Source organism: Lissotriton vulgaris, unplaced genomic scaffold, assembly GCF_964263255.1.
Source record: "Lissotriton vulgaris unplaced genomic scaffold, aLisVul1.2 SCAFFOLD_1729, whole genome shotgun sequence".
Lineage (NCBI taxonomy): Eukaryota > Metazoa > Chordata > Amphibia > Caudata > Salamandridae > Lissotriton > Lissotriton vulgaris.
In genome coordinates this window covers 87,650-109,847 of record NW_028254431.1, presented here as the reverse complement: position 1 = coordinate 109,847, position 22,198 = coordinate 87,650, and the positions used below count along the sequence as shown (strand labels likewise).

The 22,198-nt window shown below is 45.8% G+C and overlaps 1 protein-coding gene across 1 annotated transcript in view; it reads right to left on the bottom strand.

Moving 5' to 3' along the window:
• Window positions 1-22,198, bottom strand: part of GLMN (glomulin, FKBP associated protein) — a 148,966-nt gene that overhangs the window by 92,865 nt on the left and 33,903 nt on the right. The window lies entirely within an intron of this gene.

The following is a 22,198-nucleotide window of genomic DNA, read 5'->3' as shown; positions in this document are numbered from 1 at the left end:
CTTTGTGAGGGGTGACTCAAGCCCTGGGTACGTAGCACAGCTAGAAAGAGAACAAGCATTTACAATGCAATGGTTTCGCCTTTGGAAAAGTTAGAGCTATTGGCATTGCTCATGACATTTCTTTTTTTTTTTTTTACTTATAAATAAATGGCATTGTTATTTACATTGCCAACAGCTCTCTCAGCCCACACAGGTCTCTCAGCCCACACAGCCCTCAATTTTCCAAACTATTGTGTTAATATTAGAGGTCTAATAGGACCCCTATTGTGTCATGCCAAGATATGATTCATGCTGCTGTAGATCAATATACAATAAGAACCTGTGAAAAATATAATGCTGTTACTTGTAAGCATGCTGTATGTTGAGCGTGCAATGATGGTGAACGTTTGTCTAACACTATTTTAATACACCCAGTGTCTAAAACAGTGAACGGTTGCTTTTTAATGAACCCATCCTATCTTAGAGGGTCCCACTGAACGTAGGAACCCAGTGATGCCAATGATGTAACCTATCAAAGTTCCAAAAAGTTAATCAATTTCTTTCAGGAACACTGCCCTGCCAGTATAATCAATCCAAATACACATGCTCTTACTCTGTGAGATTCCAATGTTTAAACGTGAGAGCATCCTCACACGTGAACACAAACATAAACACGCACAAACACATATGTATGAAAACAAGCGTGTTGACAGATGCTGCCGTGCGCAAATGCATCACACACACGTATGCAGATGGCGCGCGCGCACACACATAAACATGAGAGCTTCCTCACACGACACGTGCAAACAAACATAAACATGCAGATGCCAACACAAACACACACAGACACACATACATGAACACAAACATATATTGTCATATGTGGGCATGCAGACATTCAGCACACACACGTACACAAATGCACACCAATGGAAGCAGGCGACCACACACACACACACATAACCATGAGTATCGTCACACGTGCCTACACACAAACACGCAGATACAAACACATACGTGCATGAACACAAACATGTTGTCGGATATAGGCATGCGCACATACACACATGCACACATGCATACGGACACAAAGATGTACTACCAGGTGCGAGTTAAGCACAGTGGAGCGCGCAGTTACAGCAGCCAGGCCTGAGCGTGCCCCCTCTGCTGTGCAGAGCGTGGGCGGCTGCCGTTCCCAATGCCATTAGCACAGCTTGTATCCAAATCTGTTTGAAGCATTAACAGCGCGAGACTATAACTTTAAGGTATGCAGCGCAGTTAACCTCAAGTGCTTTTATTGGCAATGACGTTGTGCAGAAGCAAAATGAGAATAAATATGCTTTGAGTCTGAACCATAACGCTTCTAAAAAAATAACAATAACATAGCTAAGATATGTTTCCTATGATTAAGGGCGGGTGGGGGCGGGAACGGGCACAGGACAGCGGGAGGGGGGGCGGGAATGGGCACAGGACAAAATACGGAAACTTGCAAAGTGAAAACACATTTATAAACAAAATGCTCCTTCGGAAAATCGTGTTAAGGGTATATTACTGCTTCTGAAAGGGGAGAGGGGGGACGGGCACACGGAGGGGGGAGGGGGGACGGCGGGAGGGGGGACACGGAGGAAGGCAGGACCACACGGAGAGCGGGAGGGGGGAGAGCGGGAGGAGGGACACGGAGGAAGGCAGGCCAGCAGCAGTCTGATTGGGGCACAAATTGTGTAGCCTAATTTCCTGTACCACTTAGGCACTTGTTTAAATTGGAAAGCAACAGAAATTTGCCTAAGAAAAATGGGTCGTTACGTCCCACCCTATTGCTTTCAGTGCTAGGCAAACGCTCGCTCTCCAAATAATGTCACGTCTCTCACTGTGCTTGTGAGAAGGGTCAGCCCCGCCTGTCGATTTTATCTACAGGAAAGAGCCAGCGCTGATAATATTAGCTCGTGTGGCTGCAATTCATTCCATGATGCTCCACCTCGGAGGCCGGCTGAATGGTAAACATGAACATGCCTGTATCACTACATATCTGAATTCCACTATATCCGAATAGTACGGGTGGAGTAGCCTCGTCCAAAAAGTTGGCACACTACGATTTTGAACATGTGCTTGCCACCCACCCTCTGCGCTGGGTGTTTACAAGTGGGGGGCTCACTGTTTTAGTGGGTGAAATCCGGTACCTGTAATGTAGTGAAACCTGCCTGTGATCCCTTGTAAAATTCGTAGCAGGGGTAAAAAGGGTCAATTTGCATTTGTGGGCGAAAGTCACCTGTGTCAATAAGGCCTGATAGTTAAGGGTGCATTGTTTGAATTTCTCTTATGGTCAAACATTTAAGGGTAGTGACAGAAGAAAGCAGAGGAGGGATTACCGTTTTACATAGTGGGGACACGAGATTGGGAGTCAAAAAAGCTCAGTATCTCAACCCGGCAGCGAGCACCTAAAGCATTCCGTCCCACATTTTAACCGTTCTTCACTTCGTCTGGTCTGTGGTTATTGAAACCAAATGCGATTTAGGTTTCCAAAATAACAGGTTTGTAGATTTCTCAACACCACCCTGCCTCGCTGGAGTGTTCCTTTGAAGACTCTGAATATGTTGGTGCACCTTTAAGAAGAACGCAATAGTGTCAACGCTCAATACTTTCCACCCAATCTGAGGTTTTTTTTTATTACAAGCTGCATCAATGAAATACAAGGAGCTCGCCAGAAATCGTAATGGAGTGGTTCGCTCATGTCCTGCATCAGTTTATACCATGCAGAGGGCCGCACTAATGACAGCACACATTAGCACCCTGTGTAGCGCGGATGAAACCAGACCCGTTATGCTGTGTAGCCCAGACTGAAAACCCCCGACAGAACGAAAACCATTGACAAAGCCAATGAATTTTGCAAAGGGCAAACCTACTGGCTTTGCCACTGCATGTTAAATATAGCGCAAACTCGACCGAGCGCTTTACATGAGCACCTGTTATGTTAAAACAAGGTCACGTGCATTATTTATAGGCGAGAAGAGTCTTAAATTGCTTGCCTACATTAGAATCACAGGACATCGAGCCAAGCAGGTCCTGGATAGAGAGAGGCAGGCAGAAACTAGACGAAAGCTCGGCTCGTTATGGAGCCATTGACAGGAGTCACGCTCGATATTTCATGGGTTCGCTCAGCTCTAATCAATATGTTGGAGGAGACACTTGCATGTTGGTCACCTAGAAATCGTGTTTTCCAGTCAGAAACTGTAACTACTTAAAATATTGATAAAGGTTAGCACAATGTGACTCAATCTCAAATGTATTGGATTGTTGGGGTTGAAATCACGGTGCACCTCCGGCGAACTAACACCTACACACACTGATTTGACCCAGAGCAGGAAGACCATGTCAAGGGGATCACCTACTAATCCATATTTAAACCCAACAAAATCGTGCTCTTCAGCGGCATACAAATTAATAAAAACGTAACTAGAATTGTACACAGTGGTAAGGGGGGAAGCAATAGAAACCTGCAAACGGCAATTCTGTACGGTTACAAATACGACGAAGCGCACGTATAGGCAAGCTCTCAATACAACTCACACTTGGCGTCGATTTTTCGTCAAGAATCTCAAAACAAGCACCTACGAGGACACGGGGGGCGGGAGAGGACACGGACGGCGGGAGGGGGGCGGGAGTGGACACGGACATCGGGAGGTAACTAGAATTGTACACAGTGGTAAGGGGGGAAGCAATAGAAACCTGCAAACGGCAATTCTGTACGGTTACAGATACGACGAAGCGCACGCATAGGCAAGCTCTCAATACAACTCACACTTGGCGTCGATTTTTCGTCAAGAATCTCAAAACAAGCACCTACGAGGACACGGGGGGCGGGAGAGGACACGGGGGCGGGAGGGGGGCGGGAGAGGACACGGGGGGCGGGAGGGGGGCGGGAGAGGACACGGGGGGCGGGAGGGGGGCGGGAGAGGACACGAACGGCGGGAGGGGGCGGGAGAGGACACGGACGGCGGGAGGGAGGCGGGAAACGTGCACAGGACAGCGAGGAGGGGGGAGGGGGCACGGCGGGAGGAGGGACACTGAGGAAGGCAGGACAGCAGCAAGCACGGCCCGGCCGGACCAGATTCGGGGGCGTTCCCGGCTTTTGGCTGACGTAGCATGACGTAGACAAAAGCCAAAAATTCTCGGGAACGCCCCCGAATCTGGTCCGGCCATGACGGACGCCTCTCTGTTCCAATGGCTAGCCTCCATTTATGGAGCTAGCCAATGGGACAGAGGGTGTATTCCAAGAGTCCCTACTGAACACTAGAGATTTCTCTGGGGGCGGAGCTTGCGCTTCGTTCCCCAGTCGAAACCTAAAAAGGCAACATGATCCACAAGGAGAGAGCATCTACAGCAGGCTGCTGGACAAACAGGTACCAGAGCCAATAGAAAGTTCTGTTAGAGTGACCGGGAGTAGGCTGAAGATGGAAAAAATATGCTCATGTATGATCTTCCATGGTCACAACAGTTATGGTATTTGCCCACAGGGCCATTTTTTGTATTTTTGCCAGGTATGTTTCTGTATTGTTGCTGTACTTCCCTGACAGACCCTTAATGTATGCATCTAATAACGAAAAGATACACATATAGATGTAATCAAAGGTAGAATAATAGAAATTTTAAAATACATGCTAATCCAATTACATATAAGGATACATTTATAGAAACTTGGACAGGTACAGACACTAGGTGTATAAGATGCACTACTACATGCACCAATTTTCTCATGCCTGTTGTTTTTGCTCTTTCAGCTTAATTACCACAATTACTTTATAATTGAGCCTGCCTTATATGCCACATATGTTCATTAAGTTTGAGGGGCACTTTGCTATACAGTTTCCCACAGATGTAGGTACTGCTTCCAGTGCCGTAATTTCTTCATGAATTTAAATACACTACTTTCATTTCTAACATTTTCATTGAGCATGCAGAGATCCATTCCACTGAACAGATTTCCTTTATCTAGTGCGATTTTACAGCCTGGTGGCAGACATTTGACATTCGCTGCCATCATAGCCCCAAAATACGTGCAGCAATCTTCTCTCAGGTATCCCACATCTAAAACAGGCAGGTGTCTCAAACTGTAAAATCCCAAACAATGCATTTCTTTTGTAGTATGCTGCACTGTACTCAGGTAGGTGTTTGAAGAGTGCACCGACTGGCGGGTTGGACGTCAATCGTGATAAGCTAGTGTTGAGCGGTGTTCCCGTCACTTGAGGGGAGCTAGTGGCAGCTCATCCTCGCCTGTAGCTCTCCACGGACGCACACTGCACGCAGCTGTCTTCTGAACCGAGGTTCTGTGGAACCCTCCTCAAGTGTGCTGAGGATGAGCTGCCACTAGCTCCCCTCAAGTGACGGGAACACAGCTGAACACCAACTTATCACAATTGACGTCCAACCCGCCAGTCGGTGCACTCTTTAAATACCTACCCGAATTGGTCTGGTGTCACCTCTACACACATTTCTCATTAGGTCCTGAAGAAAGCCACAGCACCTCTACGGAGGGCATTCCGGCTAAAACATGTCAACCCTGTGATCACCAACATCGATGCTAGGTTGAATTCTCCGGGCACGCGATGACAACAGTTTTTTAACCTTGACCCCTGGGTATCCAAGTAAAATGGTCTCTACATACCAGGTAGTCAGTTTTAACATCACCAGCACTCTCTTGCTTACACTCTCCCTCATCATTACACCCGGCTCACCAAAAGGTTTTAGTACACCTCTCGTTACATAAAACTAAAACATCCCTGAGGTCCTCCCTCTCAAATATGGGGATTTAACCCACACTGCAACCAGGTTCGCAGTGCGAGGAGTTTCCTGATGATGAAGCATGCCACCTATGTGTGGGTGAGGGAATTTGTCCTATATACACTCCTTTCATTGTTTCTGTTTTTATCCTGACCAGGGTGGCCTTGTGTTAGTGGTTCTTTGTAGGGGAGCCGCCCCTTGCCGGTCGTTAAATCTCCTCTGGCCTCCTGTGTGGTTACACATTTCAACTGAGAAGCCATTAGACACTGGGTTCTTGCAGGAGCCCATTTTATTGTCTTGTGTATCTTTTAGGCACTAATATCCACTTCTAACAAACTCCTTTTTGAGCGGGTACGGGTTGGAAGCTCTGTGTCCTGTCGAAAGTCATCCAAGTGATCCTTGTAAGCTTGTCCTTTTTATGCTTTTTATGTTTTTCAGCTTTGTCTCCATATTAATGAACTCACCACGTCGTAGCCCAGTAATGTAGCTGTTTAGTAGGCTGGCACTGTATCTGAAACCAAGTTATTATACTGTTTCGATACAATATTGCTCTCAGGGTCTCTTAAGTCTTTTTACGATGTTCTTTCAAATTCTGGCCCCTGATCCTCAAGCCAACTCCATCCGTTTTTCCTTTCTGTTATGAAACAACATAGTATACCTCCTGATTTCTGAAGAGTATTATTCAATATCACTCAATCTTTACCGAGTACTCCTCCAACTTTTGTTGCACATATGTCAATAGTTCAGGCCCAGTAAGGGTAAAGTATTGAATTATCATAGTCTGGAAGCTGACTGTTTATGTCCACCTGAAATTAACAAGAGGGGAGAATTCTGAAATACTTCCGGGACAAACATGGCCTACTGAATCTGACCGGGATCTGTAGCACATATACACTTTATAAAGCAGTTACCTAGTCTTGAGAATGAAGCGTGTATTGTTGAGAAAAATGAATACTTCTTGATTTCCCTTGTCTTTAATGTTATGGTTTCTTTTGTGGGGGTGAAGGCCTATGGCCACTGTCATAGGCCGCAGGGGCAAGTGCGCGCAGCGGCAGCAAATGACTCACTGACAGTCGTAGTCTTGGCCGGAAGTGACGCCTCCGTGCAGGCGCCCCCCTTTTATTACTTCCCCGCAGGCCACACATGGCCTGCGGATGTGTGGGTGCATGAGGGTGCAAAGACTAGACCGCAGTCTATTACATCCCTATCCAACTATAACTTTTTGTTTTTAAACGAAAACATCAAAGTCCAAACATGTTACATTCAATGAGCCACAAGGGAATCATGCATGATACTTGCGTTTCCCTTGGTGAGAGTTCAGGGTCTCAGCAAACAGGCATAGTCTCGGAGTCTCTGGCTTGGTCGCGGATTGGGTCTCAATCCATATCTCTGCGAACGGACATCCCCACTCCTAACATCTTGTTTGGGGCTACCGGTAGGGACATCAAATGTCAGCGGGCCTGTTGTTTCACCAGCTTCTCGTGGCTGTTCTGCACACATACAGCCACCAGCTGCAACCTTGATTTCCTTGATATAACCATATTCGTAAAGGATAATGAGTTACACACGAAAACGTTCAGGAAACCAACGGCCAAAAACAGCATTTTGTCCTACAAAAGTTTTCACCCCAAACCATTGAGGGACAATCTTCCCTACAGCCAATTTCTGCGTTTAAAGAGGAACTGCAGTAACAACTCAGATTATAGATTGCAGGCCAATGAATTATGTGACAGACTGAGACAGAGAGACTATACAGAGAAAACCATCAAACTCTGCAAAAAAAGAGCTACCAATCAACCGAGAGAGTGCCTCCTGCAAACATTTCAGAAAGAAATAATACCTGATCTAACTACCTGTGTTACAACATTCAGCCAGGCGTCTTACGCAGTAAAGAAATTAGTAAACAAGAACTGGCATATCCTTCACACAGGACATTTTGATTGGCCCAGACCAAGGTTCGCCAATAGGAGATCAAAAAACATCAAGGATGTCTTGGTGCATACCCGACCACCGCCTAAGAAACTGAAATCAATTCTGCCCAGGGATATAACTATGTCACCTGTAACTGGACATTATCCGTGTGGGTCATGTGTATCATGTAAAACTACAACTGCTACGAAAACATTACAACTTTCTGACACCCTACTCTGGCAGCAACGCCAACACACTAACTGTAATTCGACTCATGTCATCTATACTGTGACCTGCCCATGTGGCAAGCGTTACATCGGGATGACATGTCGAAAAATAAAAACAAGGATTGGCGAACATCGCAGTAATATAAGATTAAAAAAAGAATACCACCAAACTTTGTACCCACTTCGTGCAAGCAGGTCATTCCTGCGACGATATCCACTGGTCAGTTATCGAAATGTTAACCGATAAATCCCAAAGATGTGAAAGAACTTTATTTGAGAAAGAACAGAGGTGGGTGGAACGCCTTAAAACGTACGAAAACGGCCTTAATGATTCCATTCCGTGGCACCAATTCCCCAAATGATGTACCACCTATAGAATACAAGAGACTGCCTAGTTCATGAAATAAATAATACTCGTTGAAATTCCATTTCTTCTTTATGTAAGCAATAAAGTTTTGTCAACAACAAATTATCCAGATACGCCTGCAAACACGTGAGCCTAGAGTGCCTGCCTCTTTAAAACGTCTGCCCAGCCGGATCCACGAACTTCCGGGGGCAGAGTCAGCACTAGACGTGTTTGCAAGCACACGCGGGTAATGGCGGAGCTACGCAGCATTTTCCACTGAATCTCGGTAAGGTGACCATACGGAATATTTAGTAACAAGATATATTTTAAACACAGCTCTGAGTCCTGAGGGCCCCCCGACGCAAGCGAGTACTCTCCGATTACAAGGTATGAGAATGCGCCGCGTTTAATAACTCGCCCATCTTACTAAATAGGTTCCTTTAACACGAGCTCTATGCGCTGCATTTTTTAAGTAACCTACCCGTCATGCTTGTTCTATAATAGGCCAGCGCGTACTAGACATATTCACCCTAGCGGAATGTGCTCTTTACATAATTTCACTACTTTGTCTATAGCGTAAAAAGCTCTACCCGGTTACCAAACCCTCCCCACTTTAGAGATGAATTTTCAGGAATGAATGAATAATAATGTTATTCTACCCTTTGCACTAGCCTAAATTAGGATGTATTGCGATAAGTGTGTCTCTCTCGTTGTTCTCTCCCTATTTCTTTTTAGAAACCGGAGGAGTCAAAACCCTGCAAAGTATACAGGTTATCTACGTAATACAACACAAAAGGTGTGAGTAATCCGAACATTGTTTGTTTGTTTAACTGTGAGTCCTGACGAATGCTCTATAGACCCCTGTGGGCCGACAGAGCAGAAACATGTCGACGTTTGTGTAATGAGTGTTTTTCAACTACTATGATCTCGTTACCCGATCAACCTAGTAGTAACAGATCTTTTTTAACAACTTGGAAATCACACCATTAAATAAAACTATTCAGGGTGATTTTTCAGTTTTTAAACCTTTTTTTCTTCTTTTTTTCTAAATTCTATTTTTGACACACCCCTTTTTCTCCTTCTCTGGACACTGCACTACAGGCCAGAGGTGCCTCTGGTTGAGGCTGGCAACATCACTAACTTGGAGTAACCAATGATAACGGCCAACAACCCATATGCGGGGCGGACGAACCATATATACCGCAATAACCACATTTGCATAGGGTTTTTGAGGTTACTCTAAATTTATATGACCAAAGGCCTAGTGTTACAAGTGTCTGTTTCCTCTTTGATAAACCTCGTACTTACCCTGGGGAACGAAACAGACCTTCAAATCCCTAGTCCCTCCCTATTGATTGATTGGTATTTAAGCTGCGTGCAGCAGCGGGACTAAATATTATATACGCATATGGTGTATATATATATTACCCAGAATCTCTAAATGGAGGGGAATCTTGGTTTGAGCTTTGACGCGAATGACATAGATGAAATCCTGGCAGGACAATCGCTCCTACAGAACACTGAACTCACTGAAGCATTAGCACAGGCAGATGATTGGGACAAATTGACGGAGAAAAAAAGAGAAGAGATGAGAACATCTATACATGGAATCATTATGACAGAATATCTGAGAGTGAAAGCAGCCCCAAGAGGCCTTTGTGTTAATAATGCCCCACGTATCTTCTTGAGTGATCTAGCCTTCCGACGGGATTGGTCCTCAATATCGTGGAAGTGTACTCTCGATTATCTAGTACTAATTGTCAAAACTGCAAAAAGATTATCAGATAGGCTCCTAAAAGAGATCGAGGATTGCGAAAAGGAGCTGAAGAAAGGTATCAATCCCGCAGTGTATAAACAAAGGCTGGATGAAATCAACAAGGAATTGGAGGAAACTCGCGAATTTCTCACACAAAGCAAGTTAAACAAACTTGGAAAAGATCTAAAGAAGTTCAACCAAGAAAAGATGCATCCGTATACTGTGGAGGAATATTCCCCTCAGGATACAGGATCGGACAACGAATCTAATAACTCCTCCAACAGTTCCTTCAACAGTACAGATGGATATTTCCCCAAGAGAGGCAGGAGTAATTACAGACAAAACCGCCCAAGGAGAGGAAATAGATGGCAGAGACCATTTTTTCACGGGTACAACATGCCATATTACCAGCCTTTCGTTTCACCATATGGAGGGTGGATGGATCCATATAATCCTGGCATGCAACAAATGCCAAACTTGGGAGATCAACAGATGGGGCACAACATGCACACCACCCAAAAAGAACCTCATTTTTTATCGAGAGGCCAAAACCAGCCAAGAGGAAAGAAAAAATCACTCAGATGGCAAGACCAACAGAGGAATGTTCAGACACGCAGCATGGCAGCATCGCACCCCTCCACCAGCAAAACCAATCCCTCGTAGTAAACCTCTCAGGTATCGAATTACCACAAGAACAGATCGAAATCCTTAACAAAGGACTGGGATTTGTTCCTACCCCCAGGCTTGACACTTTCAAATTGAAGAGTGAATTAGCCGAATTTTGTAGGACATTAAAATTGAAGGCCTTCTTCTCCAATCAGAACACCAACATTGGGATGATAGAACAGGGTGATACTACTTTGAGGAACAAATCCACCTTCAATCCACCAGCCTCAACCGTACACCCAGAATTACAAACGTTCGAACAGGCACTTCTAAATGGAGTAGACAAATTGCAACATAAAAAACCCTACCAAAACCTGAGCAAAAACGAACGCTTGGCCCTGGAAGCATTAAAAACCAATGATAAAATAGTGATCAAGCCAGCGGACAAGGGGGGTGGAACTGTTATCTTAAGCAAAGAAGGATATGACTCACAGTGCTTGGCTCTCCTATCTGATACAAGGTTCTATCAAAAGATTGACTCAGACCCCACTGAAAGACTCAGGAATACCATTTCGATTATGGTAAATGAAGCAGAGACCAAAGGCTGGATTACACCGAAGGAGGCAGATTTTCTGATGGCAAAGGAACCTATTACTCCCTATTTTTACTCTCTGCCAAAAACTCATAAAAACAGAAGCCCACCACCAGGTCGCCCGATAGTCTCGGGCATGGGTTCAATATTAGAACCACTCTCCAAATTTGCCGACGAATTCCTTAAGCCTCTTGTCCAACAAACACCGGCATATTTAAAGGACACACGAGATCTCCTGGTACAAATAGACAAAAAACCTTTCAATCCTCAAACAATGCTACTTGTGGGCCTGGACGTCGAAGCCCTTTTCACCAGTCTGCCTCAAAACGATACCATGCAAGTTTTGGAAGACGTTTTATTTTCGAAAGAATGGCAATTTAAAACACCTAGACATTTCATCCTAGAGTGCTGCAAGTTAGCACTGAAAGAGAACTTCTTTGCCTTTGGAGATGACATGTACCTTCAAATCCATGGAACTTCCATGGGGAGTGCCTTCGCTCCCTCGGTGGCAGGGCTTTATGTCAGTCACTTTGAAGAACTCAATATAATCAATGTGGACAACACCTTCTCTTCCAGTATTTTATACTGGAAGAGATACATTGATGATATCATCATGATTTGGGATACTAAATTGGACCTACAGTCTTTTATGAACTGGCTCAATAACCTTGACCCATGGCTAAAATTCACACATACAGCCACCAGCTGCAACCTTGATTTCCTTGATATAACCATATTCGTAAAGGATAATGAGTCACACACGAAAACGTTCAGGAAACCAACGGCCAAAAACAGCATTTTGTCCTACAAAAGTTTTCACCCCAAACCATTGAGGGACAATCTTCCCTACAGCCAATTTCTGCGTTTAAAGAGGAACTGCAGTAACAACTCAGATTATAGATTGCAGGCCAATGAATTATGTGACAGACTGAGACAGAGAGACTATACAGAGAAAACCATCAAACTCTGCAAAAAAAGAACTACCAATCAACCGAGAGAGTGCCTCCTGCAAACATTTCAGAAAGAAATAATACCTGATCTAACTACCTGTGTTACAACATTCAGCCAGGCGTCTTACGCAGTAAAGAAATTAGTAAACAAGAACTGGCATATCCTTCACACAGGACATTTTGATTGGCCCAGACCAAGGTTCGCCAATAGGAGATCAAAAAACATCAAGGATGTCTTGGTGCATACCCGACCACCGCCTAAGAAACTGAAATCAATTCTGCCCAGGGATATAACTATGTCACCTGTAACTGGACATTATCCGTGTGGGTCATGTGTATCATGTAAAACTACAACTGCTACGAAAACATTACAACTTTCTGACACCCTACTCTGGCAGCAACGCCAACACACTAACTGTAATTCGACTCATGTCATCTATACTGTGACCTGCCCATGTGGCAAGCGTTACATCGGGATGACATGTCGAAAAATAAAAACAAGGATTGGCGAACATCGCAGTAATATAAGATTAAAAAAGAATACCACCAAACTTTGTACCCACTTCGTGCAAGCAGGTCATTCCTGCGACGATATCCACTGGTCAGTTATCGAAATGTTAACCGATAAATCCCAAAGATGTGAAAGAACTTTATTTGAGAAAGAACAGAGGTGGGTGGAACGCCTTAAAACTTACGAAAACGGCCTTAATGATTCCATTCCGTGGCACCAATTCCCCAAATGATGTACCACCTATAGAATACAAGAGACTGCCTAGTTCATGAAATAAATAATACTCGTTGAAATTCCATTTCTTCTTTATGTAAGCAATAAAGTTTTGTCAACAACAAATTATCCAGATACGCCTGCAAACACGTGAGCCTAGAGTGCCTGCCTCTTTAAAACGTCTGCCCAGCCGGATCCACGAACTTCCGGGGGCAGAGTCAGCACTAGACGTGTTTGCAAGCACACGCGGGTAATGGCGGAGCTACGCAGCATTTTCCACTGAATCTCGGTAAGGTGACCATACGGAATATTTAGTAACAAGATATATTTTAAACACAGCTCTGAGTCCTGAGGGCCCCCCGACGCAAGCGAGTACTCTCCGATTACAAGGTATGAGAATGCGCCGCGTTTAATAACTCGCCCATCTTACTAAATAGGTTCCTTTAACACGAGCTCTATGCGCTGCATTTTTTAAGTAACCTACCCGTCATGCTTGTTCTATAATAGGCCAGCGCGTACTAGACATATTCACCCTAGCGGAATGTGCTCTTTACATAATTTCACTACTTTGTCTATAGCGTAAAAAGCTCTACCCGGTTACCAAACCCTCCCCACTTTAGAGATGAATTTTCAGGAATGAATGAATAATAATGTTATTCTACCCTTTGCACTAGCCTAAATTAGGATGTATTGCGATAAGTGTGTCTCTCTCGTTGTTCTCTCCCTATTTCTTTTTAGAAACCGGAGGAGTCAAAACCCTGCAAAGTATACAGGTTATCTACGTAATACAACACAAAAGGTGTGAGTAATCCGAACATTGTTTGTTTGTTTAACTGTGAGTCCTGACGAATGCTCTATAGACCCCTGTGGGCCGACAGAGCAGAAACATGTCGACGTTTGTGTAATGAGTGTTTTTCAACTACTATGATCTCGTTACCCGATCAACCTAGTAGTAACAGATCTTTTTTAACAACTTGGAAATCACACCATTAAATAAAACTATTCAGGGTGATTTTTCAGTTTTTAAACCTTTTTTTCTTCTTTTTTTCTAAATTCTATTTTTGACACACCCCTTTTTCTCCTTCTCTGGACACTGCACTACAGGCCAGAGGTGCCTCTGGTTGAGGCTGGCAACATCACTAACTTGGAGTAACCAATGATAACGGCCAACAACCCATATGCGGGGCGGACGAACCATATATACCGCAATAACCACATTTGCATAGGGTTTTTGAGGTTACTCTAAATTTATATGACCAAAGGCCTAGTGTTACAAGTGTCTGTTTCCTCTTTGATAAACCTCGTACTTACCCTGGGGAACGAAACAGACCTTCAAATCCCTAGTCCCTCCCTATTGATTGATTGGTATTTAAGCTGCGTGCAGCAGCGGGACTAAATATTATATACGCATATGGTGTATATATATATTACCCAGAATCTCTAAATGGAGGGGAATCTTGGTTTGAGCTTTGACGCGAATGACATAGATGAAATCCTGGCAGGACAATCGCTCCTACAGAACACTGAACTCACTGAAGCATTAGCACAGGCAGATGATTGGGACAAATTGACGGAGAAAAAAAGAGAAGAGATGAGAACATCTATACATGGAATCATTATGACAGAATATCTGAGAGTGAAAGCAGCCCCAAGAGGCCTTTGTGTTAATAATGCCCCACGTATCTTCTTGAGTGATCTAGCCTTCCGACGGGATTGGTCCTCAATATCGTGGAAGTGTACTCTCGATTATCTAGTACTAATTGTCAAAACTGCAAAAAGATTATCAGATAGGCTCCTAAAAGAGATCGAGGATTGCGAAAAGGAGCTGAAGAAAGGTATCAATCCCGCAGTGTATAAACAAAGGCTGGATGAAATCAACAAGGAATTGGAGGAAACTCGCGAATTTCTCACACAAAGCAAGTTAAACAAACTTGGAAAAGATCTAAAGAAGTTCAACCAAGAAAAGATGCATCCGTATACTGTGGAGGAATATTCCCCTCAGGATACAGGATCGGACAACGAATCTAATAACTCCTCCAACAGTTCCTTCAACAGTACAGATGGATATTTCCCCAAGAGAGGCAGGAGTAATTACAGACAAAACCGCCCAAGGAGAGGAAATAGATGTTACAAGTGTCTGTTTCCTCTTTGATAAACCTTGTTCTGCTCCCGACGTCTCGTCTTCGTATTCCGTGAATATGCTCCCGTAAGACTGCAGGTTTTCCGGGGTGGTTCTCCAGTCATTGGCCGGTGATACCTTTTTGAACCACGAGGTGTTTTGTGCCACTTCTTCTTCACCTTTCCGTGCCGTCACCATGGTCCCCTTGGTTGACGTGACAGTCCAGGTACCTGGTTCAAAGCATGTTTGGAATTTTCCCCCAGGGCGTCTGTTCTTTAGGATAACTGGGGTTCCCGGTGTCATTTTCTTCACAGTTGCTCCTCGGCGACAACTGGCTCACTGATTGCTTTGTCTCCTCCTCTCCTGAGCTTTCTCATAGATAGCTGGGGCTGGTATTCCCCCCGGTCTGCTAGGGAGGAGATCTCGTCGGGACCCCTGAAACATGAGGCTCCAGGGACTCACTCCTCTGAGTGGTGAAGTGGGGAGTGCTTCGATACTCACGCAAAAACTCATGCAGTCTCTGTTCGGGGTTAGCATGCTCTACCAGGGCGATGCGAAAAGTCTTGTTAAGCGTGCGCATAAATCTTTCCACGTCTCCGTTGGCTTGATGCCATTGGGGTGTTATGCGTCGGTGATGGATTCCCCGCTGTTGGAGGATGGTGGCAAAATCAGTTCCTTGGAATGGAGGGCCGTTATCGCTGCGCACCTCCTGCGGGTATCCAAACATCGCAAAAACCTTCTTTAGCGCTGGTCCAACATGGCTGAAAGCAGTGGAGGCCACTTTTTCTACCACTGGATATTTAGAATAAGTGTCCAGGATTACCAGGGTGTGTCCTTCCCCCGGGAAGCTCCCAAAATCTACACTCACTTTGGTCCATGGTGTTGAGCAGGCCTCTTCGGTGATGACAGGTTGGGGCCTGTCTGGGTCGCTTGTCAATTGGCAGGACATGCATCCTCGCACATATTCTTCCACCATCGTTTCCAGGTCCGGGAACCACATCTTTTCCCTCATTCTCGTTTTCATTTTTGTGATCCCCTGGTGCCCTCCATGGGCAAGTTGTACCGCTCGGTGCCTCAGGGACTGTGGGATGACTAGTCGAGATCCTCGCAGCAAGATGTTATCTGCGGTGGCACTCAGCTCATGTCGAATCCGCCACATCTTCGCGAGTGCCTCTTTGTCTTCCGTGACCCAGGAATTGGTGTGACGAAGATATTCAGACCATGATCCCTCCTGTACGGCTTTCAACGTCCGGGCGTACACTGAGTCAGTGGCAGCTGCTTCCTTGATTTCGTCCATGGTCATGCTTTGGGGGCACGAGGTAAGCGCCACCCACTGGGCAAACTCGTCACAGTCCCCATCTTCCCCCTTTTGGCTTTGTTCATCCGGATGGCGGGAGAGGAAGTCCGCTGGGTTTTTGGCACCCGGACGGTATATTACCTCCATCTCATAGGGTTGTAGTTGGATCACCCATCGTTCTATGCGCGGAGGTGGGTGTGGGGCCGTCCCTTTGAAGAGGGATACCAGTGGCTGATGGTCGGTGACCATGACAAATGGGTGGCCCCTCAGGTATAGGTGGAAGTGACTGCATGCCCATTTGATAGCGAGGGCCTCCCGTTCAATTTGCGCATATCTGGTTTCTGTAGGGGTGAGAGCCTTGCTGGCAAAAGCTAGGGCTGTCCATTGGCCGGGTTCTTGTTCTTGTGTTAGTACCGCGCCCAATCCTACGGGACTGGCATCGACCAACACTTCTGTCCGCTTGTCAGGGTCAAAGTAAGCCAGGGTGGCTTTTTCTAACAGGGCGTCCTTTATCCCTCGAAAAGCGTCATCCTCTTTCGGTCCCCAATGCCATCCAGTGTCAGTCTTGGTCAGTGCCCGTAGCGGCTCACTCCATGTGGCTTGGCCGGGTATGAAACGGCCACAATAAGTGGCCATGCCTAGGAAACTCCTAACTTCCGTCGGGGATTGCGGCGCTGGGGTATTCTTGATCGCCTTAGATTTTCTGGGGTCCACCTGGATACCCTCCTGGCTGAAAACATAGCCAAAGAACTCAATTGTGGATTGGAAAAACTGGCATTTTTCTTTGTGAAGTGTTGCCCCATAGTCACGCAGTCTTCTCAGTGTATCTCGGAGGTGTTTGTGGTGTTCCGTTGCAGTTTTGGAATGGATAAGAATGTCATCGCTGACATTGATGACACCGGGTAAACCGGACAGCAGCTCTCTGATAGTGTTCTGGAATACCTCCGCCGCTGAGGAGATGCCAAAGTTTAATCGTTTATAGCGCCGTAGCCCAAGGTGGGTGCTGAATGTGGTAATGAAACGACTCTCCTCGGCCAGGGGCAGCTGGTGGTATCCTGCATTTAGGTAGATTTTAGAAAACCACCTCGACCCATTCAAATCTGCGATGATGTCGTCCATGGTAGGCGTTAGGTGACGTTCCCTTCTGATCGCCTTATTTGGTAGTCGCATATCAATGCACAGACGAATCGCTCCTGGTTGCCGGGGTTTCTCCACGATCACCATCAGGGACACCCATGGGGTAGGTCCCGAGACCTTTTCAATGACCCCATGGCTTTCCAGTTTTTCTAGTTCTTTTTCCACCAGTGGCCTCAAGTGGAAAGGAATCCGGCGATGTCGTAATGCGATGGGTATCACCGCCTTGTCAATATGCAATCTCACCGACTTGCATTTGATGCAGCCCAGTCCCGCGAAGAGGTCGGGAAATTGTCCTAAAAGTTCATCTACCTGATGATCACGGATCCGGTTGGCAAAAGCTATCAGTTTGAGGTCCTCGGCTGTGTGGCTGCTCAGAAGTGTGTCGGCCTCTCTATCAATTACATGAATGGTCGCCATCACTTCCAGCTCATCCGCTTTGATGGGGACCGTAATTTTCCCTTTTCGGGGAAGTGGAGTATCCGCTCCATAGGCGAAGATTCGGGTTTTGGAAGGTAGTATCGACGGACGGGGACGCAGTTTTTTGAATTGTTGCAAACCCATAACATTTACCGTGGCTCCCGTGTCGATCACCGCCTTGACTTCATTCCCCCCCATTTGGACGATGCACGTGGGCTGTGGTCGCCGGCGTTGCTTCAACTCTCTTGCAAAAGAGATGACATGTACCTCTTCATCCTCCGAGTCTGACGATTCGTCGTCTACGGTTGGTAGGTACCTCACTGGATTCCTTTGGGCTCCCTCCGTGGGTGGTGTGTCATTCAAAGATAGCTGTCTTATCGCCCTTGTTGGTGGATTTGGTTTCCTTGACGTTCTCACGTGGCTGCGTCGTCTACACACCGATGCAAAATGGTTTGGAATCCCACAATGAGCACATATTTTTCCTTGGGCAGGGCAGTCCTTGGCTGCATGGGGCTCGTGTCCACAGTATCCACACTTTGTTCGAGGACCCTCCCTCTTGGCCTCTTTGGGGTAGCGACCTCGTGTCTGTGTCTTCACTGCGTCAGCTCGTTCAGTCTTGATCGTGTCGGCTTTTCCTTGAGGTTTGTTGAACGCTTGATCCATCGCTGTGGCCCTGACCGCTGATAGGTCATGCGACCTGGCCAGGATTAGAATGTCTTCTAATTTGATCCCTGGTTTCCGTAGGATTAGTGCTCGTAGCGTTTTGTCCCTGCACCCTTGAATTAGCTGTCGCCGTATGGCTTTGCGTTGATCTTCATCCGTGCAGGTGCTGGCGAGCTCCCTCACTCGAGCATAGAACTGGTCCATGGACTCGCCCTCCCTTTGCCTGGCTTGCCCCAGCTTGAAGATCTCAAAGTCAAGATTTAGTTGCGGGTCAAAGTGTCCATTGAGGGCGTTTACTGCTGCGTTGTAGTCTCCTGCAGCGCCGGTATTTGATAGGTGTTTGAACAATTTAAATATTTCATTTCCCGCATAGTGGAGTAACAGAGACCTCTTGACTGCATTGTCCGTCTCCCTGGTGGCCATAAAATAGTTCTCTAGTCGCTCTAATCATATTTTCCAGCGCTGGGATGCAGTGGACGGGTCCTCCATTTCGCTAAATGGTGGTAGTACCACAGACGCAGCATGTTGATAAGGGACATGTATCTGGGCAGCGGGCGCTTCCTCGTCTACCATGGCTAGTTGTCAGGGGTTTTATCCTCCTTCCTTGCTTCTTGCTCCGGTGGCTACTCGTGCTGAGTTGATGGTCCCTTGTGTTGCTCGTGACTTCCACTGGTTGTTGGGCCTTTCCTTGTGGTTGGGCTTCTTGTAGCTGCCAATGTTTGTTGTACATGTGCAATAGTCCCTAGTGTTTTCTTTTGGCAACCAATGCTCGTTGTGCTTGTGTTGCTTGTGGCTACCAATGGTTGTTTGGCCTTTCCTTGTGGTTGGGCTTCTTGTAGCTGCCAATGCTTGTTTTTTCTGGCTACTTCCCTCGCGCGTGTGTCTTGTAGGTGCCAATGCTTGTGGTCTTTGCTCCTGGCTACTTTACTCGTGCGTGTGTTCTGCCCCTCGTTTCCCAGTGTCCTGGGCCTCAGCGTTCCTTCAACGCTACCTCACGCGGTTCGCGTGTCTGTGGTAGGCCGTATTTCTTGTGCGCATGTGCGCCCTTCCTGTCAGCGATAGGCGTCTTCTGATGCACAGCCTGCTTCCTGTTTTCGCGCTCTTTTTGGGCCCTTCCCAGCCGGGCCGTCTCGCCGCTCCTGACGCCCCCTGCTTACCGGTGGAGAGGAGATTCCGCTCAGGCGGGTGCTTCACCTCAGGCACTTCTGGTGTCAGCGCCGACGCGCTGCTTTCAGTGCGCTGCTCCTGCGGGGCCCAGGTACAAACCCTCTTTTCTCCGTCCTGTGGGTGCCAGGGTGCTTGCTAGCATCCCACCCTCCATCGCCAGTGTTATGGTTTCTTTTGTGGGGGTGAAGGCCTATGGCCACTGTCATAGGCCGCAGGGGCAAGTGCGCGCAGCGGTAGCAAATGACTCACTAACAGTCGTAGTCTTGGCCGGAAGTGACGCCTCCGTGCAGGCGCCCCCCTTTTATTACTTCCCCGCAGACCACGCCTGGTCTGCGGATGTGTGGGTGTATGAGGGTGCAAAGACTAGACCGCAGTCTATTACATTTAACACTACACATCAAGCATGCAGGCCTCAATACATTTCCCAAACAGTATTGCCCCACTATCTGCTGGGTCTTTCCCGTTGATCTAGGCCACCACTGGATCAAAGTCTCCAACCATAATTATGAATCAAAACGGGATCTCTGCAGGTAATTATACTTACCATTTGAATACATGTCTCATGTTGTAGTGGGTTGTACATGTTCAGGATTATGGTTCTGTTCCTCTGGTATGCCTCAGCTACCATCCCATTGAAACCTTTGCACCAATCTATTTGTTATCAACCTGAAAGGGGTGCACAATATGGAGACCCCACCAGAGTAGAATATTGTTTGTAATGTTCCTATGCTATTTTCTCCCTCTAAGTGTTTCTTTTTTCTTAGAACACCACAATTAGTTTCATATATCTCCTCACTAACCCTCTCATTCAGGCTACTGACATAACACGTAATAGGGGTGGGTGACCCAATATACCCTTGCGGGCTTGGGCAGTAAACTTGTTTAAGGAAAAAGTTGCCTGCAAGGGATTTGTTTGTTGGTCTAAGTTAGACAGTGTCGCGCAGTCTGTGTTAATTGGACTTAGCGGCTGAATGAAACAGCAACTGTTCAAAATATTGTGAATCTGTTAACCAAATACTATAGAAACTACCACACTAGCCCCATAGAAATGCAGTGATTTAAACAGATTCAACGACAATCTTGTGATTTCTGGCAGTGAATGAAAAGTTAAACACAAGAATACAGATAAAGCAACACGGAAAGGTTAGTTTTTTTGGAAAAATTATTATTTTTTATATTGAAATAAATCATCAAGAAAATCAAGGGTGTACAGTTATAAACAATTGCATGTGTTTCTTATGTAAATGGAGCTGAAAAAACAATCCATAAATACAGAAGAAAACGATCCAGTCGAGAATACACTAAATTAAATTGACTTCTTTACAAGATGATGAATAGAAAGCCAGATGTAAAAAAGGAGAGAGACTTGGATTGAAGAGTCGACGTTTCGGTCTCAGTGGAGTAATCCAGAGACCATCATCAGGACAAGAGGATAATGCAATAAGGATGACCCTTATTTCATGAATAAAACAAAGCTGTAGTTGAACTCACGCAGAGTTTAACAATTCATTGCCTTAGGGAAGCTTTAAGTCTGCCCCGAAGTGATATCCAAATATCCAGGCCAAAAAAGTGTTAAATCTTTAGGGAACCTGTGGTATCAATCTCAGGGTCCGAGATAGTTCTGAAGCGAGTAACTGGCGTGAAGCGTCTCCTCTGTGTCGAATCAAAGGTTGCATGGTGGATGAAAAACAATGGGCTGGAATGCGGCCCAAGCAATTGCCAGCAGTTGAGCTGAATTCAAGCATTCCATCCACCATCTTTCTGTTGGTTTTTTTATGATGTAGCAACAATGGAAAACAACTTTCACTTCCAAAAGTTGCTACATCATAGTAGGGAATATCAAGATTTAGAATCTGGTATTCACACAAGTAGCCATACAGAATGATCTTCAACGTTCAAACTGTACATAGAACGGTTCAAAAAGCACCAGCTCTTTGGAGAAAAAAGACAGGCCTTTTTTAAACATTCCACAAACACTGCAGGAACCACATACAGACTGAAGAAGACGATAGTGGTGGGCAAGGAAACACGTCCGCACATGTCCACTCACGGTGAGACTAATGCCATTTTGCACAAAGAGGAAGCAAATTATGCAGTGCTTGGGGGATCATTCATGCACCTGAATTCCAAGCTTTATATGCTGCCCCCGTGCAAATATTCCTCAGCCATATCTGATATAATATTCACTGTGAGTGACTGTACCACAATTCTGGAATGTGCAAGCCCAAATGGCTATCTAAGCCTATCCTACTTTGTTTTGTCTTCTAAATCTTTAATTATTGCATTCACATAGAATATGTGACCTGTGACAGCAGCAGAATACCAATTGTGTGAATGTGTAAAAGAATAAATCCATCGCTAGTCAGGGATACTCATTGCGAATTATTGCATTATGATGTTTGTCCAACCAATACACAAGAATTTGAGATTTGACATGCATTAGCTGTGCATAACTACTTATCACAATCCTACACCAGTTAGCACAGCATAACAATCGCCACCATTCACATTTTCACAAACAATGTATCTGGC